The sequence below is a fragment of the Pongo abelii genome, chromosome 1, assembly GCF_028885655.2.
Source record: "Pongo abelii isolate AG06213 chromosome 1, NHGRI_mPonAbe1-v2.0_pri, whole genome shotgun sequence".
In the NCBI taxonomy this organism is placed as follows: Eukaryota; Metazoa; Chordata; class Mammalia; order Primates; family Hominidae; genus Pongo; species Pongo abelii.
In genome coordinates, this window is record NC_071985.2 from 142639308 (window position 1) to 142665375 (window position 26068).

The window sequence follows — 26068 nt, forward strand, 5'->3', positions numbered from 1 at the left end:
ACATGCCTCAAAAACTTTTTCTTTTTCTTCCACATTCATTTTTGAAAGATATTTTTAGCAAGCAAAGACATCTAGGTTTAGAGGTTTTCTTTCAATGCTTTAAAGATGTTCTTCTGCTGTCTTCTGTTTTGACTTGTTTCTGATAAGAAATGTTCTGTCATTGTTCTCTTTATTTCTTCATACCTAGTGTACTTTTTCTCTAGTTACTTTGAAGTTCTTCTCTGTATCATTAGTGTTAAGCAATTTGATTATGATTATGATATGCTCTTAAGTGGTTTCTTCATGTTTCTTGTGCTTCTGATTCACTGAACTTCTTGGAACTGTGAGTTTATAGTTTTCATCAAATTTGGAAGATTTTTGACTACTTCATCTTCAATTATTTGTTCTGTTCCTGCTGCTTCTCCTCTCCTTTAGAGAGTCTAATAAAATGAATACTGTGACTTTAAAGGTGTACCACAGCTCCCTGATGCTCTGCTTATTTTATATTCTTCAGTTTCTTTTCTCTCTGTGTTTCATTTTTTGGTAGTTTCTGTTGCTGTGCATTCAAGTTCCTTAATCATTTGCAGCATTGGATTCATTGTTAATCCCATCCAGGCTGTTTTTTTAAAATCTTAGACATGGTAGTTTTAATCTCTGGAAGTTTGAGATGAGACTTTCTGTATCCCCCGCAACTGTACTTATTATGTTCAATCATTTCTCGGCTTCATGAATGTATATATATATGAACATAGATAGATATAATAATTATTTTAATGTTCTGACTATTAATTTTTTAAATATTGTCATTTCTAGGACAGTTTTGATTCACTGCATATTCTTCTCATTGTGTGTCTTTTTTTTTTTTAGTTTTTGCATGTCTAGTAACTTTTGATTGGATGCCAGACATTGTCAATTTTACTCTTTTGGGTTCTGAACATTTTTGTACTCCTATAAATCTTGAACTTTTTTTCGATGTGACTAAGTTACTTGGAGATAGTTTGACCCTATCATGTCTTGCTTTTAAGCTCTGTTAAATAGATTCAATCTAGTGTTAATTTTTTTCTCCCATTATTGTTGCAAAATTATTCTGATTGCTCTATCCAGTGCCCCAAATAATGAAGTTTTCCATTATGGTTGTTGGCAACAGGCTTCATTCCTGCCTGTATATGAGCTACAGATATTATTCCTTTTAAAAGGTGGCTCTTTCTGTAGCTTTGGGTGGTTTCCTTACATGCATTCATTCCTTATTACTCAACCAAATAATCAAGAGAGACTGTCTAAAGATCTCCTGGGCTTTCTTTCTGTGCAACTCACTTCTCTATGTTACTCTTCCCTGTAAGCAATAGCTCTCTTGGCCTCCTTAGACTCCCAGCCTTGTATCGTCAACTTGGGGAGGCCATCAAGCTCCACTTGAGATTCTCTCCCTCTCTCTGCACTGTGGCCAGAAAACCCTCTCCAGCCTGTTTTCGGGTCAATTACAGGGCTTGTTTCATTTGTTTCACATCTCTTAGGTATGACTTTCTTCATTGTTTGATGTCCAATGTCTTGTCTTTTTTCTTTTTCTTGTTTTTGGTTTCTGTTATTGTTTGTTTCTTGTGTTTTTGTCATCATTGTTGTTTCAGGAAGGAAGATACCAGACTCTGTTACTCTGCTGGTTATTGAGGAATATATTGCCAGTCTGTCTGAGTTTCTTTATATGTAAGACACATACTCACACACTGGGCACAGACTATCAATTAAGTGAAAAGCCTTCAACACATAGATTTTGTTTCCTTCATTTTTTAGGAAAGCCATAAAAGATGAATAAGGCCTAGCCTTTCTCTTTATCCTGTAATCATTCAAACCCACCCCGGTTTGATGCTGACTTATTTGTTTATGACACATCAAAGTAAATTTTACCTCTGAAACATGGGCAACACTGACTTCCCTGATCTGGGTAATATTTTGCCTCTTCATATCCCTGAATTTTCTAGGTCCTATTTTCCTACTATATAGAGCAGATCTCCAAAGGTGAGCACAGAGTAAGCATTCCAAGCCTTTTGCTTTGCTAACACACAAAGCTGACACAAAATAAATATAGTAGACTGGAGCAAATGTCTACAAGAAATGTAAAATAACTAGACTTCCCCCTACAAAACCATAAAAAACTACAAGTTAAAAAGCAATTTAAATTTAGGGGAAGAAGGATGACTGGCCTTTTTTAGGTTTAGCGGTATGTAACTTTGGATGATGCTATTTGTTTTTTAGTTTTTAAAAATTTAAATAAATATGTCCTGGAGATATGTCCAACCCATTCTGGGCTTTCAGTTCTCCCTCTCCTCAGTTTTCACCCCTGATATGTTTCTGGGTGAGCATATGCTTAGATCCCTCAGGCATAGTGATAATTTCTCCTGACCAGCAAAGCCAGTCATTATTTATTATACTTTGCTCTCCCTCCTTCTCACTCTCCTAGTGGGAACATTGCAGTGGCTGCTGGCTAGAAAATTAGCCCAGGGAGCTTCTTCAGTTGGTCCCTTTCCTCATTATACTAGTAGAAAATTTAACTGTGACATTCTCTACTCCTGCATGTATGTGTGTGTGTATGTGTGTGTGTGTACATGTGTGTATGTGTGTCCACATAGGTTGGAAGCACACTTTAGGGGCTAATAGTGAGTAATTTAATGGTGCTTTCTCACACATTTTACTCTTTTTCTTTCTCTAGAGTGGCTGCAGAAGTACAGTGTGCTCGTGTATTGCTGCTCCACATTATGAGCCAAGCTTGTGGGTTTATGTGTCATCTCACTGTTTCTGCTGGGTTGTTTTCTGGCTGGATGTGATATCGTTTCATCCATTGTCATGGGGCTGCCCCAGATACCTGGGATGCTCAAGAGATGCGACACTTGCTTGCCATGTGATAGCAAAGGCTCCTGTTTATTTCTGTAGCTGCTCCTTCTGCAACCCTCTGCGGGATCCCTGTATATCCGAGCTGATGGGGAAGATGAAAACCACACAACCTCACTGAGGCTTTAAATTTTTTTGCTTATCGGTGTTTTTAAGTATGCACCAGGCAACTGTTAACTACAATTTACAAGAACTACTTTATTTTTTTTGAGTGTCCTTATTATTTTAAGTCTGTTCTGGGTCACACTTCCATGGTTCCATGAGCTTTTAACTAATGGCATTATTAGTCCCACACAGCTTAGCTCTGGAAGGGTGACTACTAGTCTTTACAATAGGCTGAAAGCAGGGGCCACACTTCGTACCTTCCTCTGCATCTCAGCAGCGTCTAGCTTGGTGCTGGGCACTCCAAAAGTACTTGAGTGATTGATTTTGGGCAAAATAACCTATTTTCTTAGGATAAAAATTTTGATCCAGACCAAAGACATTGGCCTTTTTATTTTGTAATGGTCTACTTCTTAAAGAGCTCGGAAATTAAGAGATCTTAGGTGAGGGTGATGGGGAAAAAAGTTAATCCAAAAGAATCTGTCGATTTCTGCAAATCCTACAATCTATCCGTTTCAATTAAAAAGAGAAGGTGCCATCTATGCAATGTTGGGGGAGAAAAGGTAAGATAATGATGGGAGAAATATGGAAAATAGTACTTTCACAATTTGTTTTTTTTTGTGTTCTATTTGAGAGAAAATGATTCTACACATGGTATTTGATAAACAGAAGGGGAAGAGATATACATTGATTTTTAGAAGAGGTGTTGCAAGTAGTGAGCAAAGCATAGGAATGTGAGATTAGTTCAACATTGGGAGGAAACACATCACTTTTTCCATTACACCTTAGTAATTATTTAATTGACTATCTGACTATTTAGCTTTCTAAGGGTTTCAAGTTGTTTTTAACAAGATTCTCTGTAATTACGTCCAAGTGGTACAAGACAGTTACTGGTAGAGAAGCTATATTTTATATTTGTGTCTCATTAATGAGGCTTCAGATTAATGAACATCACCAGTTCATTTCTGGGGAGAATGTCACCATGGACAGGAAAACCCTTGTTTTCAGCTTTTCAGGCAAAGCATGTGTAACCCTTAACTTAGCCTAAAGCAGTGTCTTCCATGGGAGGCATGTGTGAACACTGGTCCTGTCATTGGCTGGCCTTATGCCTACAAATGGGAAGCAAACCTTTGTCTGACTGATTCCAGGGCACGTGGTGGTCCATCTCAAGGAGTGAGAAGCATGAAAGTGATCAAAAGAGCATTTGCTGACTGTTCCTCCCATATTCCATCTACTCTGGGAGAAGTCATGTCACCCCATGGTGTGTGATGCTGCTCTAAACCATTGGCAAGAAATAATCTAAATGTTAAGTTGTGGGTATCATGGGGCACTGCACATGTTGAGACAAACCAGAGTGTGAGAAAACTTAGAGTGAAGTTGGTTTTGAAGGCTGTGCAAAAAGAAAGCCTCATCATCTGGCACCCAGGAAATGCAAAGAGCCAAAAGAACCTTTGTTTCAATCATTTCACAATCCAATTCATAAATAACAGAGTTGCTACTCTAGGTGTTTATATATTTCTTCAAAAACAATTAAGTACATTCATTCAACAGGCATTTCCAGAGTGTCTCCTATGGGCCAGACACCATTCTAGGCGTTATGGATGCAGTGGCAACCAAAACAGAGGTCCAACTCTCACTAAGTCTACCTTCTCGAGGAGAACAATAGATAGTATAAAAACCAAAGAATGTATCTTCTCTTAAATGGTGACAAGTGCTGTGGAGAAAAATAAGGCATAGTAAAAACAAAGTAGAGCAAATGGGTAGTGTGCCATGTTATACGGGCGGTTAGAGGAGGCCTCTGAAAGCGTGACGTTGAAAAGAATGAATTCCTTCAAATCCCAATTTCCATTTCTTCCTCACTGTCATGGACTTTTTCTGAATCATCACACTTTTCCTTGTCTGTGTAATCAAAGCTGTGTCAATTTAGACATTTATGTCAAATTCATAATTGACTACATGGCCAAGGATCAGCTCAGCTGAAATTCTCAAGAACTCATTTGGAGGTTGTCTAAATAGAGTCCTCTCTCCTCTCATTCCCCTTTGCTCTCCAGGCAACAGAGCATAGGCTGTAGTTTACCCAAATAAACCAGGAACCAAGAAAGAAAAGGAATTCTAATGTCCTTTTCTAATGGAGGATCATTGTTAAAGTTTTGATGAAAGAAGACCCGTAGAAAGAGCATAAGAGCCAGAGTTAGATTTAAATATTGGTTTCTCTACTTATCAGCTGAGTGATCTTTGAATTAACTACTTAACTTCACTGTGCCTCAGTTTCTTCAGACGCAGAGGATGATAAAAGTGCTTTAACGGGATCTGACAAGGATCAGATGAGATCTCTACATACAGCTCTTAGCGTGGTTCCTAGAACATGACATGCACTCAATGCTTGAAATGAGTATCATCATGATTATTGTTAAAAGTATCATGTTTTGGCACAGCTAATAGCCACATGCTGTATGAGTATGTGTAAAGAATTTCTGGCCAGCATGACTCTTTACCCTATTTCATTTATTCATTCATTTAATCATTCATTCATTCAAGGAATAGTATTGAATGGCTGGCCTATTGCCAAACACCATGCCACAGTCTGTGGAGAGTAAAGAATATACATGTTTTTTGACTTGTTGAGAGAACTGAAGCTTCAAGGAGGACTTGTTTCAGATGACCTTTAAAGTCCCTTGCAAGTTGGATTGCCTGTGATTCTAAGGCATTTACTCACCATCCAATAGACAGAGAAGTGGAAGCTCTGGAAAGTGCTGAGATCTATACAGGGCCCCAAGGATTTCAGTGCAGGCCAAGAAATGCCTCCTGGGGCTTCAGCCAGGAGCAGGAATAATAACTGGTTCATAGGATCTCCATTCCCTTCCAGTTCCTCGCATATTAAAAACATAAGAATCCCTTACTTTTGCATACTGTTTTAGAGTTTGTCAGGTATTGTCACCTACATCATCTCAAGTGATCGTTTCACTACAACTGGGTAGGAGAAGTGTACTTATCTTACCATGAAGAAACAGGGGCTCAGAGAATTTAATGGAATTGTTCAAGATCCCATAGTGGCAGAGCCAGAATTCCTATAAATGAAGCGGAAGAGCTGGTATGAGCTCTAGGGTTTCGGGAGGCAAAGAGCTCCTGATTGTCAGAGTGGTCCTCCTCCATTAGAAGAGTCCTTCTCTTATGTCTGCCTCCTTGGGGAGGCCAGTTACTGATGAAGGTAAGGAAGGGTCGCTCACCCTCCCATCACCTGAGCCAAACCAACCCTGACAGTCCAGTGTGAAGAGACAACAGCACAATCGTCTGGCCCTTCCCCTCCAGGCGACAGCTTGAAAGCATGCCTACTCTATCAGGTTTCATGCTATGTACCTCCCATTCCACACTTCCCACAAGAATATGGGATTTTCCTTGGCCATCGGGGCAGATGCCCCAGAGATGCTGCTGCCTCTCCATTCGTCCTCCCCAGCTCACATCCCCACAGTCTGGGCCTGTGTGGGTATCTGGCATGTGGGCTGCAACTGTGGATGATCGCCTGGGTGACAATGCATACCTAGCAGCCCAGATGTCAGATACTGCTGTTGCCCAAAGGCAGGAGGAAAAGTAAACAAAGCCCTTGCCCTCCTCCATTTTGGGCTGCCTCTCTGTTTGAATTGCAGTGGCAGCGCTCTGAGCGAGGAAAGGAGCCGGCTGGCTTCAGCAGCTCACAGGCGTGCTCCCCCTGCCTTTCTGATGACCACTGGGATAATTCAAAGAGAAAGAGTAAAAACTCACCCCAAGGTATGGAGAGTGAAGGCATTTCATACCGCAAGAGGTCTGTGCGTGTGTTCTGCGATACAGCAAACTTCCTAGCTCCACTCTTTCGCCAGGTTACCTACACCCTGCTCACATGACCCCAAATGGACCAGGCCCTCTTTCCTGAAAGGGTTTTGCTGGGGAGCTCACACAGGAGTTTCTTCTTTTATCATGTCACACGGTGGCACACTGCAGTTTGTCCCACTGTATCTTGCAAAAAGCTGATATTCCAATGATGTTATTAAAAAGTGGCACCTTTCGCGTGCTGTGAGAAAATCTTTCCGGTGGGGACAAGGAGACTGCGATACATTTTCCCCAAGGAGCTCACTCCAGCCACAGCGTCTGATGTATGGTGACATCTCCCTGCGCCCTGACATGCACACATGCGCACGCATGTGCATGCACACACACATACATGCACCCCTCAAAAACACATTTTCTAGCTGAGATGAATAAGGAAGTTAAGGGACTTGTTCAAGGTCACACAGAGGGGCAAGGAAGCCAAGTCATTTACACAGGGCATACAGCATGCTGCCCAGTGCTTTTCGTTCTTAGTCCTTCTCCCTGACCTCTGATCATCCACCACCTCACCTCCTTTTCAGCTGAGTAAATGTGTAATGCACACTAGAAATGCCACTGCAATTCTGAATATCACTTACAAACGGTGGCTTTTAGCTAACAAGAGTGCTGTTAACTCTTACTCCCTATGGATATTTCTCAATTCAGGGTTGTGTGTTTTTATTTTTGCTTTCTGGGAACTCAAATCCAGGCTCAGCTCAGCATAATATCCAGATCTGTGTGCTAAGGAAAGCCTGGTCCGATAGTTATGAGGTCTTCGTTTTAGCTCCAGCTCTACCTCTGACTGGCCATGGGGCCTTGATGTTGGTGCTCAGCCTCTCCAAGGCCTAGCTTCATCAGAAGTCAGATGCAAATTCTAATGCCTTATCTGCCAACCTCACGAAGATATTATGAGAAACAAATGAGATTATAATCTTGAAAAGTTTTGAAACTACTAGAAGAAAGTGTGACTTCCTATCTAAAGGGATCATAAAATAGTGAAAAGCTAGTGTGCTGGGTTCAAATCCTGGTTACACTTCTATGCTCTTGGGCAAGTTATTTAACCCCCCTGAGTCTGGATAAAATGGGGAGGCAAAACCCATTGGGCAGGGTTGTGAGAAAGATTTAATGAGAGTATGTTTTAAGCTCCTAGCAGAGCACCTGGCACAAGGGAGGTGACTATGGGGTATTAGTTCCTTTCTTCTTGGTGTGCCACACCCCACACTTACTGCACACAGACTCTGAGACCCTGGAAGGGAGTTGCACATCTTACTCATTCTTGAACACGCAGCATCTGTCACTGTGTCTGCTGCATTACCAGAACTCAATAAATATTGTGGCTATGAATGAATATATAGATTAGGGACAAAAATTTAGAAGAACTTGTTTGGTTTGAAGAATTAATTATAATATTTGGCACTGTCCACTCACCTGGCTTCATAATTGGGAACATAGGAGTGAATTTGCCAGTTGTATTCATATTGGAACAAAATTACGTGGTAATTTGTGCATTTAACTCATAGATTGGCTTAGGATGATCCAAATCTAGCAGCAGTTTTCTTCACACAAAACAAATCTCACTTATCATCTGGCCAAACTCAACATAGCAACAACTCGTTTCACAGCAGGAATCCAGATAGACAAGTGAACACTTGGGGGAAATTCCCTTGTGAAATAACCACATGCCTAGTCAGACCGTCTCATAATTTAAGAACCAATTTTAAAAATAACTGTCAAATTAGGCTGGCTAATTGTTCTGGTCTCCAGGAAGTCAATCACAAGTAGGGAGGAGGGGATGGACCTCAAAAGTAAAAGGAAGATACAAACAAATGAGACCCAATGGTGGCCTGAGTGAAATTATACATGACAACATGAATCACAGTATGTTTTTACCAGGTCCATTTTTATACTGCTTTTCCTGGCATTTTTGGAAAGGTGTTTTGGATGGGCTTGTTTTTCAGGGTATTTGATTATACATGCATCCTTATTTTTAATAATACTCATAAAATTGTCAAATATAATCCTTTCCAATAAATTTACCCCTAAATTAGCTTCAAGTATCTTGAATTTTTTAAAAATGAAAACATTGTAGTAGGTGAGACCAGAGCCAAAGGGTTGACACAGAACGTAGAAAGCAGCAAAGGAGAAAATATCCTAAAGCTTTGAGAACTGATGTTTGAATATCTTCTTTCTCTTGCTCCCTAAGAAATTAATGAACAGACAACCCTGAAACTTCAAAGAAGTTATGCCCTGCTTTGGGAATTACAACCTCCATCTTGGTTGTTTAAAAATGAGCACACATGGAAATGATGCATCAGCATATCTTTTCAAGTTTTTTTTTCCTGTTGAAAATTAATCAACAACCCTCCAGTTATTTATGGCTCAGTAAATGGGTAAGAAAAATAAGTTTGATCTGTCTAAAAACAAAACAAAAATATTTTTATCACAATGCTTAAGACATAGCCATAGTCAAAAATTGTAACTTGGCAAGAAAAATGTCAGGGGAAAAGCTTACCTCTGCAATCCTCATTCAGCACTACTTTGCAAAGATTAGAGTGTTTTGCTTTTCCTTCCTGAAAATGCCCACACCTCTGTAAGATTATATGTGTATGTTTTTCATGCCTTCTTGCTTTTAGAGGGTATAGTCAAATGTGAGTGGCAGGGTCTGAGTTTCCCCTCTGTCTCTCTGTATATCATCAGAGAGGCCATGTGCACAATGGTTATTTGATCAGATGTTGAAGCCAGATTGCCCAAGCGTGTCAACTGAATGACTCTGGGTAAATTATCTAACATAGCTATGTCTCTCCTTCATCATCCATAATGTGGAATGATAATAATGCTACCTTGTGAGCTTGTTGTGAGAATTAAGTGAGTTAACATAGCAAAGTGTCCAAACTCTGGTTCAGAGTAACTCCTGAATAAATGGTAGCTGTTATCATAGCCAGATCTGGTCACTCCAAAGCTCCAAGATATTGTCTTTATTCTGATTGCATATATTCTTAGGTTTGTATCTCCTCCAATTCAACATACACATATATTTTAATGTAGTATAAGAAGTAAGGTTATGCATTTTCTCCCTAGCTGCTCTTTCCGCCGAAGCACCAGTACTTCAAAGGCTGTAACAACTATTTCCGAAAGCTTTCAGAATTTGGACTGAAGTCAATCACTTTTTCATTTGGTATCTCTCATGTGCTCCAGATGTATGGCCTTTTTCTGACCGATGAGTTTATATCTGCACTACACTGCATTTTAGGAATCTTCTAGCACAAAAAGAAAGACTTGGCTTCAGAAGGGATCATGACTGGCCAGTTGATCTGTTAAATAATATGCCAAATACTGAGGAAATAAGAAGGAGGAGAAAATTACATTCACACTTCTTTATTGATGCCATTAACAGTGTTTTGTCATCCAGCTGATGAAGCGGTGCCATCTCCCCAAAAGCATCACATCACAAGACTACCCGGAGCCTCATACAACCCCTCACCCCTGTGTTCCAGCAACTCCCTCTGCTCCCAGATGGGGGGAGGCAAAGGAGGACCAGAGGTGGACTCTGTGAGGATGTGCTAGTTTAGTGGAAGCCAAAGGATTACGCCCCTATCCATAAGAATCTCCCTGAGTGTAAAAGTCGTTTCCGTATTGGTGTCATCAGAGCCGTAGTGTGCTCCCGCTGCCCACCTCCACCACTTTTATGGAGGTCAGACGACCCTTCTTTGAGTCACAATGCAGCTCAACCCAATCAGTCACCTGCCTTTCATTTTGTGCTGCCTGGCTGCTGAGACCTTACCAAGAATAGCCCTCACCTCTTTCTGTCTTCTCCCCATGCTTATTTAAACAAATGTCTTCTTTTTAATATTGGGCAGACTGGGGAGGGGAGAGCACCCTCTTCCCATCTCTCACCCCTCTCTCAATTATATTTCCCAGTCTGAAACTCATTTCTCTCCCTCTCTCTTTCTCCCCCTTCTTCTCTTTCTCCTTCCTTCTTCAGTTTCTCTCCAGGATTTCATTTTGTTTCAACAATGGATAGTTGTCTAAATGGAGAATACCTTATTCCTTAGAGTATGACAAGAAATTTGTATAAAGTCCCACCTCTGTTTAGGACTCATTGTGTTCCAGATTAAAATCCAAGTCTACCCAGCCTTTCAAGACCAAGCTGTGTGTCAGCCTCCAGCCTCATCTCTTTGCTCTGTGGCTCACCGCATCCCAGCCACCAGGGGCTTCCTTCATTCATAGTAACAGCTGTCATTAGCCAAGCACACCTAATCCTCACAACGACCCTATGAGGCCAGAGCAGTTATCCCTGCTTCACACCTGAGGCAACTGAGGCACAGAGGGTAAGTGGCAAATGACTAGTAAGGGGCTGGTGTAGGATTTAAATCCAGGCTGCCCGGCTCCAGACCACTGCATGGAGCTGCCTGTCTCCAACATGTCAAGCATACCAAGCTCTTCCCTACCTCAGGGCTTTGGGACGTGCCGTACCTCTGTCTGCTAGACTCCTCTCCCAACTCCACCACTGGATAACATCTGTTCATCTTTTAGATTTGAGCTGAGATGTTACCTCCTCAGAAAAACCTTTCCAGACCTGCCACCACCAGTAGCAGCAGCGGAAATCGCTCTCCATTGTTATTCTTGGTCATAGCCCTCTATTCCTTTCCCTGGGACTGTTCTTACAACCTATTAACATAAATTATTATTTGTAAGTTTTGATATATTCATATTCCATGTTCAGGAATATTTGCTGTGCTTTCCTACCAGGTCCATCTCTATTGGGGGGCATTAAACGTCCCCACCCTCTTGACATCTGGTTTGGTCACGTGACTTGCTTTGGGCAAGGAAATGTGCTCTGAGAAACAAAATTCTAGAGCCATTGTGTGGGGCTGCTCCTTTAGTCTTGGTCCAAAAGGGAGAGAGTGACAGGCAGAGCTGTGATAGACCCAACATGAACAAGCAATAAATCTTTGTTGTAGTAACTCTCTAGGATTTGGAAATTGTTACTGCAGTGTAACTTAGCTGAGGTTGACTGTTCTGTTAGCCTGCTTAATAGTTTTCTCCCCACTAGGCTGTGCATTTCAGGAAGTCAGGGATTGCATCTGTTTTATTTTCTGCACTTTACTCTGCATCTAGCAAAAGGCTTGGCACATTGAAGCACTCAACAAACGTTAGTTGAAGGAATTAATGTGTAATGGATATGCACATAAACCAGCTTTGGAGGACTACCTTTTGGCATGTGTTGTTTATGATACTGAGTGATTAGCTTTTTGTAAGTTAATCAGCTCTCACCTTTCACTCTGTTATGCACTACCCCTAGACTCACCTTACTCCATCTCCCAGCAGACACATAATTTTGACTCTGCTTTTAATTTGTATGCAGTTGCTATGTAAGATTTAATTCCTAGGAGAAAAGTCCCTTCACAACTATTTAGTTTCCTTGGAAAAAAACAAAGAATTCTCTTAAATATCTTCCTTCCAATAAAGAGTAGCTGGTCCCCAAATGGTCAAGGGACTTGAAAGAACCTATGACAGCTTTGAGGCTGTTTGCTCTCCATTCAAGCAAGCTGAAATAAAATACACATATTATGGGAAGATATTACCGAACACATTTTGTAACTATAAGGAAATGCACTGCCTTTCTCTATGGCAGAAGCTTTTCTTCCTGTATTCAAACTATCTCTAAATTCTATAGGTGGATACATAGGCACTTTTTTTGCCTTATAAAGGATTTTGCTAAAGACCCTAAGTAGTAGAGGACATATGAACAGAAGAATTATGTTCTCCTTTGAAGACAGTCTAAGTGATCTGTCCCTTTTCACTATATATCATAAAAGCCATTTGCCCTAGAGGCTTCCAGTGTAAACCTTGTCTCTGAAGATGAGAGTAGGGACCATGTCTTGTTTATATTTGAGTCCCTAGCACCTAGCTTAGTGCCTGGCATATGATGGAGGCTCAATCAATGTTTGCTTAAAGACTTGGGGCCCCTTTTCATTTGCATTAATTTCAGAAAACTTGTTATCAAATGGAGGCTGTGGGTGGTATACCAACATGCAACCATTCCTCCTCTGAACCCTTCTCATAGTCAGGACCTGGCTTCCAGCTTCCAGTTATTTGGATCCTGATGGTCAGACAGTGTGGGTATCAATCAAGAGTAGACAAGAGATGGAAGAGAACCACATTCTAGTGCTGGCTCTGTGCTGCCCTTATGTGAGCCTGAACCAACACCCTTCCAAATCTTGTACCTCTTTTGCAAAATGATCTCATGGCCCAAATGACCCTTGAAATCTCTTGTAACTCTGACATGCTTTGCCTTTTCTTTGAAACACTCCAGATTTGGAAGAACTTCTTCTATCACCATTTTTTCTTACCACCCAGTCATTAGAGCTATATATACACCAGGCCAATTAGCTGGGTAATTTTTCCTGAATACAGGCATATTCCTAATTAGACAGTGTCTGGGTTCATACTACAACAATTAACCCCCAAGTGGAATAATTGCTGTAGAATGAACACTGCATAATTGTTTTGAAGCTCATCCTTCCTTCTCATTGACACCCCTCTGGTTACAACAGGAGATGAACTGTCTGCTTTGGGTTTGCCACTTCCTTCTTGACTTCTGCATGGTCTTTGCCATGTGTTCCCCCATTCATCTTCCCAACTGGCTCCCATTGCACGGTGTCACTATGGCCCGCAGTTAGGCCACTCTCCTGACCTATGACATAGCAGCTCCACGGATTCATTGATAATCTCCCCTCTGCATCTATAGGCCTTCTATAGGTCACAAAGGGCCAAACCTATACCATCCCCAAAAAAGGGGCCAGGAAATCAGGTGGTGTTTATTTTTAGTCTTCCCAGGGTAACAGCATTTGGGTTGCACAAACTTAACTGCTTTTGTCTATTTCCAGAATTTATGATGACACGAGTAAGAGAGAGAGGCAGCTGCTAATGTAACCCACAGCTAGTCAACCACACACGTCTGAAACAGGCTACATTTAATACAGCACAAATGGAGCAAGTAGTGACAATTGAGTGTTACCAGATTTCTTAAAGTGATTCATAGGTATTTAAACTTGAGTATGTTTTTACAGTTTAAGATAATTGTCTTATTTTAAATAACTGGCAACACACATCCACACTGTACTTTTTTCCCTTCCTTTCTTCCCACCCCCTGCTAAACATTTCCTGGGATGCTGACAGCTCCGAGGGACTCAGCAACAGGGCAGTATACAATAATGCATTATCTCTGACCTAGTCACAAGGACCTGAACAGATATTTGGCATTCGTAGTAGAAAATTTGGGCTAGCAGCAGGGATTGGAGCCCAGGTCTGCGTTTCAGATTTAAGGCCTAGTGCAGGGATGAGTGAGAGGCTTGTCAGCTGGTGAGAGAGGCACTAGTAACACAGCAGAGTGGCTGAGATGTCCTCTTCAGAGGTAGGGCTATTACATGCAAACTCCTACTCGGTAATTATATTCTTAAGGGAGCCAGGTACACACTACTAGCTGTGTACCTGGTTCCCTTAAGCCTCAGTTTCTTCAGCTGTAAAATGGGGATATACCTATCTCACATTGCATGGAATACGATAAAGAATGGGAAGCCTCTTGCATAGTCCCTGGCACACAGTAACATGATAAACACTGGAAATTATTAGTAGTGGAATTATTAACAGCCCTGAATATGAATATGTTCAGTCCTGCTGCCAGCCAAATGAGCAATTTTGAAAAATGTACCCACCACTCAAAACCTTTTGCTGCCAGTAAAAAATAAATAAATAAATAAATAAATAAATAAATAAATAAATATGCAAATCTACAATGCCAATCAACCTTCATGGCAACCCTCTAGAGCCAGAGGATGCACAGGTGCACAGTCTGCACACCTGGAAGCTGCAACCTTGAACAGATTTTTAGCAATGGTTATGCCTCTTCATTTTAGGGTATGCAATTAATGCAGAGGCTCTTCAGTTAGCCACTCTCAATGGCGGGAAAGAAGCCTGTTAGGTAAAATTTGTGGTTCCAGGATACCTGCTTTAATAAGTAGGGTGTTTCTTTTGGTGAGGGAAAGAGCACTAGATTGAGGCAAATGAGGGTGTGCTTCCTTTTTTCTGCTCTTTCCCCATTTTCACTCACAACATTGTTAACTACATGAAATAGTATTACAGAGGAGATCATGTACAACCTTGAAGAAGAAAAGTAGTCCCAAAGGACAGCCTGAGACCTCATATGGGTGGGGTGGGTGGGTGAATGCATGGAAAAGAAAGATTTACCAGTAGAGACCACAGGGGCTGAGCAGGGTCTAATGGCACCAGAGACATTCTCTCTTTAGTACCAGCTGAAGGAACTTCCTTCTTGCTTGCTTCTCTGGGCTTATGCTCATTTTTCAAGAGCTCAAGGCCTTAAAGGAGCAGGGAATGGGGAGTGAGTTGAGCTGACTGACTGTCTTCTGTTGTATCGATCTTGGAATGGGAAGTGGCTGGGGTACCATGCTGCTCAGTGTCACTCTCCGGAAAATGGCATTATACTACTTATTCCAAGTATCCAAGGAAGTTGTTAAGAGCGCAAGTGATGATGCTAGCAGAACTTGAGAAGGATCAACTCTGACTTTCTGACTTTGGGCAAGCCAGCTGAATGCCCCTACCTATAAAATGAGGGGACTAGAATCAATTAACTCGGGTACTGTTGACTCTGGCAAGACACTGCCATGTTTCAATCCTGTCCCACCACTTAGGAAGCAAGCGCCTTTGATGAGTCAGACAAAATTAGTGTGCATAAGAGCTGCTTCTGTCCTGGGCATGTGGAGAATTGTGCTTTCCAATCCCCTTGCATTTGGGCAGGCTCATGTGACTAGTTCTGAGAGCAAAAATAACATGTCTCTTCTGGTTCAAAACACTTCATTGTTGATATGAGACCCTCCCTCCACTTATTAATCAAGGAGGCCCTTTGTCCCATTCAGTATCACTCCAAGATGTTGTTGGCTATGCCAACCTCATTGCTAAATCACTGCATGTAAGACAGTTGCCCCGAGAGTCCCTTAGACCCACAGTAGATTTTTTAAAGTGAGATATATAACTTTGTTTTGTTAGCCTCTGAAATTTTCTACCTCAGCTTCTGTTTTTTATAACCTGAAGTTATTAATATAACCTGCCTTATATGATTCTTGTAAGGATTAAATGATATAATATATGTAAATGGCTTATAACAAGGTTTGGCACATAGTAAATACTCATTACACATTTAACCTTCATTATTCTTCTCCTTTATCCCTATGATTCTATTATATTATGATTATTAGATGTTATCCTAAACCGTCTGTATTAGTCTCACTGCTATAAAGATACCTGAAAGTGGTAATTTATAAACAAAGGAGGTCAAACTGACTCACAATTCCTCATGGCTGGGGAGGCCTCAGGAAACTTACAATCATGGTGGAAGGGGAAGCAGGCACCTTCTTCACAAGGTGGCAGGAGAGAGTGAGCTTGTGAAGGAGAAACTATCAAACACTTCTAAAACCACATCTTGTGAGAACTCACTATCATGAGAACAGCATGGGGGGAACCGCCCCCATGACCCAATTGCCTCCCTTCCTCCACACAGGATTATGATTTGAGATGAGATTTGGGTGGGGATACCAAGCCAAACCATATCATTCTGCCCTGGCCCCTCCCAAATCTCATGTCTTTTCACGTTTCAAAGACAATCATGCCTTTCCAACAGTCCTCCAAAATCTTAGCTCATTCCAGCATTAACTCAAAAGTCCACAGTCCAAAGTCTCATCTAAGACAAGGCAAGTCTCTTCTGCATATAAGCCTGTAGAATAAAAAGCAAGTTAGTTACTTCCTAGATACAATGGAGGTACAGGCATTGGGTAAATGCTCCCATTCCAAATGGGAGGAATTGGCCAAAACAAAGGGGCTACAGGACCCATACAAGCCCAAAATCCAACAGGGCAGTCATTATATGTTAAAGCTCCTAAGTAATCTCCTTTGACTCCATGTCTCACATCCAGGTCATGCTGATACAACAGGTGGGCTCCCACAGTCTTGGGCAGCCCTGCCCCTGTGGCTTTGCAGGGTATAACCCACTTCCCAGCTGCTTTCACAGGCTGGCATTGAGTGTCTGTGGCTTCTCCAAATGCACAGTGCAAGCTGTCGGTGGATCTACCCTGCTGGGGTCTGGAGGATGATGGCCCTCTCCTCACAGCTCCGCTAGGCAGTGCCACAGTGGGGACTCTGCACGGGGGCTCCAACTCCATGTTTCCCTTCTGCACTGCTCTAGCAGAGGTTCTCCATAAGGGCACCATCCCTGCAGCAAACGTCTGCCTGGACATCCAGGCATTTCCATACATCCTCTGAAATCTAGGCAGAGGTTCCCAAACCTCAATTCTTGACTTCTGTGTACCCACAGGCCTAACACCACATGGAAGTTGCCAAGGTTGGGGCTTGCACCTCTGAAGCAATGGCCTGAGCTGTACCTTGGCCCCTTTTAGCCACAATTGGAGCTGAAGTGGCTGGGACACAGAGTACCATGTCTTGGGTCTGCACAGGGCAGCCAGAACCCTGGGCCTGACCCATGAAATCATTTTCCCTCCTAGACCTCCAGGCCTGTGATGGGAGGGGCTGTGGCCAAGATCCCTGACATGCCCTGGAGACATTTTCCCCATTGTCTTGGCAATTAACATTAGGTTCCTTGTCACTTATGCAAATTTCTGCAGCTGGCTTGAATTGCTGCTTAGAAAATGGGTTTTCCTTTTCTATTGCATCAGCAGGCTGCAAGTTTTCCAAACTTTTATGTTCTGCTTCCCTTTTAAACATATATTCCAATTTCAAACCATCTCTTTGTGAATGCATAAAACTGAATGCTTTCAGAATAATCTAGGTCACGTCTTGAATGCTTTGCTGCTTAGAAATTTCTTCTGCCAGATACCTTAAATCATCTCTCTCAAGTTCAAAGTTCCACAGATATTTAGGGCAGAGTCAAAATGCCAGTCACTTTGCTAAACCATAGCATGAGTGACCTTTACTGTAGTTCCTAATAAGTTCCTTATCTTTATCTGAGACCACCTCAGCCTGGACTTCATTGTTCACATCACTATCGGCACTTTGGTCAAAACCATTCAAGAAATCTCTAGGAAGCTCCAAACTTTCCCACATCTTCTCATCTTCTGAGCCCCTCTAAACTGTTCCAACCTCTGCCCGTTACCCAGTTCCAAAGTCACTTCCACATTTTCAAGTATCTTTATAGCGGTACCCCACTCCTGGTACCAATTTACTATATTAGTCCATTTCCACACTGCTATAAAGGACTTTCCTGAGACTGAGTAATTTATAAAGGAAAGAAGTTTAATTGACTCAGAGTTCCACATGGCTAGGGAGGCCTCAGAAAACTTACAATCATGGTGGAAGGGGAAGCAGACCCTTTATTCACAAGGGGTCTCATTCTGCTATGCAGGAGAGAGAGAGTATATGAAGGAGTAACTGCCAAACACTTATAAAACCATCAGATCTCAAGAGAACTCACTGACTATCACAAGAACAGAATGGGAGAAACTGCCCCTGTGATTCAATCCACTCCCTTCCCTCACATGTGGGAACTACAGGCCCCTCCCTCAACACATGGGGATTATTATTTGAGATGAGATCTGGGTGGGGACACAGAGCTAAACCATATAAACTGGTATCTTGATTTCAGACATCCAGCCCCCAGAACTGTGAGAAAACAAATTTCTGTTGTTTAAGTCACTCAGTCTATGGTGCTTGTTATGGGAGCCTGAGAAAACTAAGACACAGCTCCTTTCATTAAAATTTTTTGCCATCTTATCTTTTAAAAAAATTATTTATTTTATTTTAAATTATTGGGGTACATGTGGGATACATATTTTAAATTATTGGGGTACATTTTAAATTATTTGTTACATGGATGTATTGTGTAATTGTGAGGTTTGGGCTTCTAGTGTACCAATATTCTAAATATTCCAAATAGTGACCATTGTACCCAATAGGTAATTTTCCAACCCTCACCCTCCCTCCCAACTTGCCCCCTTTTGGAGTCCCCAGAAGACTATGCCCCTTTTACAAGCTTCCATAGTACTCATACTGCTCCAAGCTAGCAACAATTATGTTGAATTTGAATTGTGCACTCAGTTGTTAATGTTCTCTACCAGACTTAGAGCCACTTAAGGGCCTAAGATTGTATATTTTCCCTCTAAGCACTCCCATATTTATCTAAGTATTATAAGTGAATGTTCTACAGACATTTGTTGAATGAATGAAGAGTGAATGCTCTTGAGCTCTTTCTTTCGGCCTAATAAAACACCACTGGGTGGGGCTGAGAGTGTGTTGCACAACCCAGAGTGAGATATCTGTGCACCTTGAGTTGTTCTCAAGGATGGTGGCCTTGCAAACAGGAAGTCACTGAAATCACCTTAATACCCTATTGCATAAGACAGGAGAAAGTAAACTAAGTGAAAAAGAAAGAGCTGGGCATCTGACAAAGTCAGTGTGTGATTAACAAAAGAACTGCTCTGTGGTTGATTGGAGAATTGGAGTTATTCCTAGCTGTCTGCTATAAAAGAGCCTTTCTGTGGAGACAATGGAGTAATAAAATATTTTTATTTCTGGGCCAATATTCTGGTCTGAAAAAATATATTCAGGAAAAAATGTTATATTGATACATTTGAGTACCTGTCATCTATATAGTCCCAATATGTAACACATTAAATTTTAATAGGATTTTATATTTTTATTACTTCCAAGCATTTCACTTTTATTATTTTGCAGTAACCCTCAAGAGTAGACAGGCAAGTACAGGGGTGGTAGCCACCAATCACATTGTCTGCCCGACCTCCTTGACCTCTTTTGGGGATTTGTTCTCTCTTATGTTATAGAATATCCCTGGCACCCAATCTTAAGATTTGAGAGGGTTTCTCAAACATAGAACTTCATCTCCCTGGCCACAAAAGGGCACATAATACAAGAGAGGCCAGTCAAAGTTCGTCCGTAGGATGGCTCCCGTGGAAATAAGAAAAGAGAGAAATGTTCTATCTGGTGGTAGCGCTGGAATAAAGAAGCACTGGATTTGCCTGTGGTTATGTATCTCATCTCATGGGGAACTCCACTTGGAGAGAAGGAAGCCAACATATTGAGAGAAGCCAAGGCAAGCAATGTTTTGAAGATTCAGCTCTCTTTTGGTTGTAAGCTACAGAACCTCAACTTTAAACAGCTTAGGAAAATACAGGAGCTCATTGGCTTATTTTACAAACTGCAGAAAAGTTTTTGGTATAATCGAGTTTTAGAAATGACTGAAACTGTTAGGATTGTCTATTTCCCAGATATAACTACTGAGGCTCAGGGAAGTTAAATGTGTTATTCAAGTTAGAAAAGAGGAAATGGAGATTACAATTTATGAACACTTACTATATGCCAGGCAATAGATTTTATGCTTTATATATTTTCTTATCTTACACTGGAAATAGAAGTCACATAGCTAATACTGGCAGAGCTGCAATTTGAACCCAAGCCTGTCTGGCCCCAAAGGCTATGATTTATCCCTGTACCAGAATGTCTGTGTGTGCCTTGTTAACAAGTAACAAAGCCAAGTATTTTAAGTGTTGAGCAAGTCTTCTTTCCACCATATTATGCTGCCTATCCTCAAATCTTTGAGGCAAAAGTCTAGAGGGAGATTTCTAATTTACCTATGTGTTAAAACATATTATCTAATCTTCATCCTTTTTTATAATACAAGAATGCACTTTGTTCTTCTGTAATCAGTCCTTACCTGTCTAAATACTTTCCTGACTAACATGACTACGTGTCGTATTCCTGTGTGAGGGATTGACTGCAAGTGGTGTTGATTCTTGAATAGAAACCAAACTTGCCATTCCTGTGCGCTGTCAAATATGATAAAAATGTAATATCACTAAAAGCTTGATTTTGCACCTTGGCTAAGCCTTCAGCAGAAGTGCTGTGAGACCACATGTTCCCTGAGAAAGTCTTCTAGTGTAAACAAACCAGCAAGAAGGGAAGAATGAGGAGTGAAAGAGAACCCCAAAGGAAAAGACAGATCAACATGAAGAATAGAAGTAACAATGTGAAGAAGAATGGCCAAAAGAGGGTGTGATCCAAGCAGTAAGTGAAATAAACAGAGGATATGGGCATGAAGAATGGACAACTGGAACAAAGGAGGAGCTGAACAAAACCAGGGATGACTCTAAAGAAGAAGAGGAAAGGTGAGCAGACAGAAGAGTCCAAGAATAGTGAAATATGGAGCCAATCACTGGTACTCACCAACAGAGAAGAAAATTCTAAAGAGAAGACAATGACCAAATCATTTGCATACTGCTTTGGAATGCAATTTTCCCTTGGAGAAGAGGATTCTGGGAAAGCTGATAGACACTCCAATGTGCTTCATTGTGCTTGCATTTCCCAGCACATAGGGCCAGGTGGAGGCAGGAAGTGGGACACACTTCACAGAATTACTTCTGATTACATTCCAGTGACTCCACAAAGTTGATAAAGAATCTGCAGAAAACTTACCATGAGCTATACAAAGAAGGTAAACAAAATATTTCTCAAGTAGGTTGTGAATAAGTACATAAAAATGGAAGAAAAATGGAGAATAATATCTAAGAAAACAAAGTAAGAACCATGAGAGAAAACAAAATAAAGGAAATGCAAAGAGATATTTAGCAACTGAAGGTGAGCTTTGTAAGTGAGAATTGAAACCAAACCCTTTTGGGGTATGAAAGTCTGAAAACAGGAAAGCCCCATGAACTGGAATTGGGCCCCACAAAAAGATAGGGGCAGACCAGGCAGAACCCCAAAGTCACCGTTAAGGATTTTAATGCACAGTCTAAGATCAGTAGAAAACTATTACTAATCCTAAGGGAAGGGAGGAATAATGAGAAGAAGGGGTAACACAACCCGATTTGCATTTTGAAGATTGCTCTAGCTAGAATGTGGGGCATGGATTGGAAGAGGCCTAGATTAGATGCCAGGAGACCAAAGAAAAGGTTTTCTCAAACGGTCTAGATAAGAGATCACGGCAAGTTAGGCTAAATTGATGCTAGTGACGATGGAGGGAAGTGGGAAGATTTGAGAAATGATTTAAGCAATGAAATAGACAAGGCTTCACAGGGCATTAGACATGGAGAGTGAAAGAGAAGAAGGTGGCAAAGATGAAATATCAATAAGACTTTATTAGAATAGTTTTGTCATCCTGTGTTAATCAGGACTCTTCAGGTTACAACGGACAGAGTCCATCCTAAACTCGCTTAGACATAGCTAATACTGGCAGAGCTGGAATTTGAACCCAAGCCTGTCTGGCCCCAAAGGCTATGATTTATCCCTTTACCAGAATGTCTGTGTGTGCCTTGTTAATAAGTAACAAAGCACACAAATGTTTAAAGAAACATTTGTTTCTTTAACTGAAAAGTCCAGAGGTGGATCTAAATTAATGTGCCACTTGATCTGGGGGCTCAAATAATGTTACAGGATCCCATCTTTTCCTAGTTCTTGTCTCTGCTCCCCTCCACATCAGCTTCATTCTCAGAAACACCATGTGGTGGCAAAGTGGCTGTCAGTAGTTCCATATCGACAAGTCCAAAGACAAAGAGAAAGGTTCTCTTCACAGGAGATCCCACATAGCCCTGGATCAACAGGAAAAGTGTTGCAGGAGAGAGGATGGGAGTCTTTATTCCTTTATTTCCTTTGAGAATTTCTCAAGGGAAATTCAGGATACTACCATCAAAGCGAGGAGAGACAGATGCTGGTGGCCAAAACACAGTGGCCTCTCATGACACATTTCCAGTAAGGCCATAGCAGTCTAGACAGATGCTTCCCTCTTTGAAATCACAAATTAAGTTATAAACATGCACATGTTCTCTTGACTAAAAACTGATACAGTTTATAGCCAGGTCAATGCATCACACAATACAAGACTACTTAACATTTTCAAACGGTCTGACATTGTGAAATTACTGGTGGATTTAATCACTTGCTCAGAACCAAAGTATAATCTTGTAATCTATTTGTAGCTCTGAATAAGTAAAATCTTTTGTGTGGTAGACACACCTGATAGCAATAACTTAACCATACTCTGAGAATGACCCTGTATTGCAAACATACCTGAATGCATATTCTGAGCTAGGGAATCCAGAAGTGGCCAATCCAGAGATTAGTTTCTTGTCTATGAGGAACATCTGAGCCTCTCTCCCATCCCGTGAAATACAGGGGAGCAAGGCCCTGAGTTTGGGGTTGAATGAAAGTTACCAGGTGGAGGTTGTTAGGGAAAGCATGCTAAGTGAAAATGCTACATAAATTCATACCTTTTGCAAATGGTTGTGGTTCTCCTGCAGCCTGCTGCCCCTGGACTACATGTAAAGTAAGTCTACTGTCCAGTCTGCTACACTGGACTCTCTCCTGTGTATGTAAACCCCCAGTAAAACCCCATGACTTATTTGCTGGCTCTAGGTCTCTTCTTCAGCTTCTTGAATCTTGTGTCATTTCCACTGAAGTTGATGGGGATTTGGCACAACATCTGGGAAATGATTTTGAGGCATCACTTTATTCTTGGTAAGAAATAGTTACAAAACAAATGCAAAGTATGTTTGCTCCTTAAAATATTTGGTAGTTGTAGTGTGGGACTATGTAGGCAAAAAAGCCGAGAACAAAGGATTCATGTAGTCAGTAAGTAGACCTGCTTTAGATCATAGCTAGGTTGTTGATTACTTATGGCTGTTGATTCCTTACAGATTATAGGTTGATTGCAGACAACAGATAACAACGGTTGATTACTTACAGCACATGTTTTCATTGCATAGTGGTAGCAGTGCAGGCTGCCTGGCTCACATCTTGCTTTTGACACTCACTGGCTGTGTGACCTAGAGCAGGTAATTTAACCTCTCTGTGCTTCAGTTTCCTTATCTGTAAAATAGAAATAACAATAGTACTGCTTTAAATGCTTATTATAAAGATGAAATGAATTTGCTTATTGTAAAATGCTTACAACAGTGCCTGGTACATAATAGCTGCTATATATGTATTTGTTCAATAAACTTGAGAGTTTTTATTTCACCTTTCTGAGTCTCGATTTCCTGACCCACAAAATAAACATCACACTACCTGCAACTTCTCAAGATTGCTCTGTGGTTTAAATGAGATAATTGTACATGAGGTTCCTCATACAGCATTTCCCACAAAGCATTCAATAGATATGGTCTCCTTTCCCCTTTCAATCACTAGAAAACTCTTTATATTAATAAGCATTCAAACGGATCTAAGCCTCAACCCTACCTAGTTATTCTCTATTTCTGCACCCTTCAATATTTCTTCATGGCCCTCCCACTAGATGATAAACTCCAGAGGCAATTAGCATGCCTGAATTGTGCACAGTGTTCACAATGGATGTGCACATCGATAGGCACATAGCAGATGCTCAGTAAACAGTTGCTAAACAAATGCATGATTATTCAATGCTTCATTTCAATGCACTTTGTCCACTTATTAGTTGTACTCAGATACTTGAAGACAGACTCAGCAAAATGAACAACTCATGATCCAGACCATTTTTTTTCTTCCTGTGTAAAAATTCCATCTGTATAAAAATAACTGAGCAGGGCTATAACCAGCTGTCACTTCATGTAGACATGTGCAAGCACAAAGCCCTGTGTGATGGGCATAGTTCTTGAGTTGTGCCGTGTTACACTCCGTCAGATGGAATATGTTAGGGAAGAAAGCGTTAGTCCATAACTTTAAAATTACAAGTAGGTATTTTGCAGATAGAAAAATAAGGAATTTGAGAGATGTGTACTTAACAAAGAAACAACTATTTGCTTCCAAAGTTTTAACTTAAGATAGGCCTGATCTTAGTCCAAAACATTGTAATAGAAGAAACTTCAGGATGGTTTCTCATCATTTGGGTCCTCTTCCATTATTTCTATTGTCCTGGGCAATAAATTTCAGTATTTGATCAAATAATGGCAGATTCCATGCAATCCCATTCAGGTATCCCCAGTTTATCTATAATGATTTTCCTCTTGTCAGCTCATTTCTTAAATCTTTGTTGAATCTGGTTTCAATGGTACTATAAACAATCATCATTGCATTGTAAAACTCGAAACCCTCCACTAAAATAGTGTTTTGATCTGGGTTGCCATAGTAATAAGTAAGTGTATGCTCCCCTCTTTGGAGGCCTTGTTATATGAAGTATCTGTGATTTGCTCAGAATGGCCCCAGTTCATCTGTCAAAATGGGTTTTTCCTTTTTTAAAATAATGATCTAGAAAATCCCACAGCGGCCACAAATATTTTACAACCATAACGAGGAGCATTGGAGTAGTCAAGCTTTATAAATCTATGCCATTATTACATTAGAATAAATCATGTTTCTTAGGTATATTACATAGGCCTGTGTAAGCCTAATTTTAGATCGGCTGTTCAACAAGGGTGCGGTTGTTTATTATGAAAAGAGAATTATTAAGTGTGACTTCAAAAATGCATCATATATCAGTTCATGTAGAGGGACCCTGGAGCAAAAAAATGGAAACTACTTCTTATTTCTATCAAAATACTGCAAATAGCTATTCAGGTTCAAACTTAGTTACAATTAGAATGTGATGAACAATGATTTTTTGTAACAGCATGAAATCGTACATTCCATTCACGTTTGGGTTCAAGTTATTCATTGGTAGGAGGGGATAAAATGAGAAATACTGCAGATTTATCAGTGTCACCATGAAGAAAATAATGATGTACACTATTTAAAATAAAATTGTTCTAGTCAGTTACAGTAATTTGATACAAGAACTATGATATTTTTTCCTGCAGGAATGAGAGTAAACAAACACTTTATCAACAAACCAGCAATAGAATCCACAAAGAGGTGGAAGATTATTTTTCATCTAAGACAAATGGTGAAGTTGGTTACTTTCTGTAAGTCACTATCAGCTACAGGGTTATTTTGTGTACTGCTGGCTACTGCCTCATAATATCTGATGTGGAATATTAACAACATCAGTGGGCAAAAGAACAGGAAGAATCCATCTGTATTCAATGAATTCTAATTAAAAAGTAATTATGGCACAATGAGGTTGCTGCCAGTTTTATTCCCTTTTCCTGCCGGCAAACCACACACATGAAGTGTTAGTCTTCTGCTATTTGTATCCTGCTAAACAACCAGAAAGGCAGGCAGGAACCAGACCCACATTTCCTTCCATTTTTCAGGTGACTTAGTTTTAAACAACCGCAGCCCCAGAAGACATTCAGGGGCAAGAGGTGGTGCACATCTTCTG

At 40.8% G+C, this 26068-nt stretch overlaps 1 long non-coding RNA gene across 3 annotated transcripts; it reads left to right on the plus strand.

Annotated features, from left to right (window-relative positions):
* Window positions 1-21142: 21142 nt before the first annotated feature.
* On the plus strand, window positions 21143-25860 carry LOC129050093 (uncharacterized). Of its 3 annotated transcripts, none has more exons than XR_008513556.1 (4): window positions 21143-21334; window positions 23251-23352; window positions 23532-23669; window positions 25605-25854. It is a non-coding gene; the product is annotated as an uncharacterized LOC129050093 (long non-coding RNA). The 3 variants fall into 3 exon arrangements; XR_008513555.1 differs by having other exon boundaries at window positions 21163-21477; window positions 25605-25860; XR_008513557.1 differs by lacking the exon at window positions 23251-23352 and having other exon boundaries at window positions 21163-21334.
* The last annotated feature ends 208 nt before the right edge of the window (window positions 25861-26068 follow it).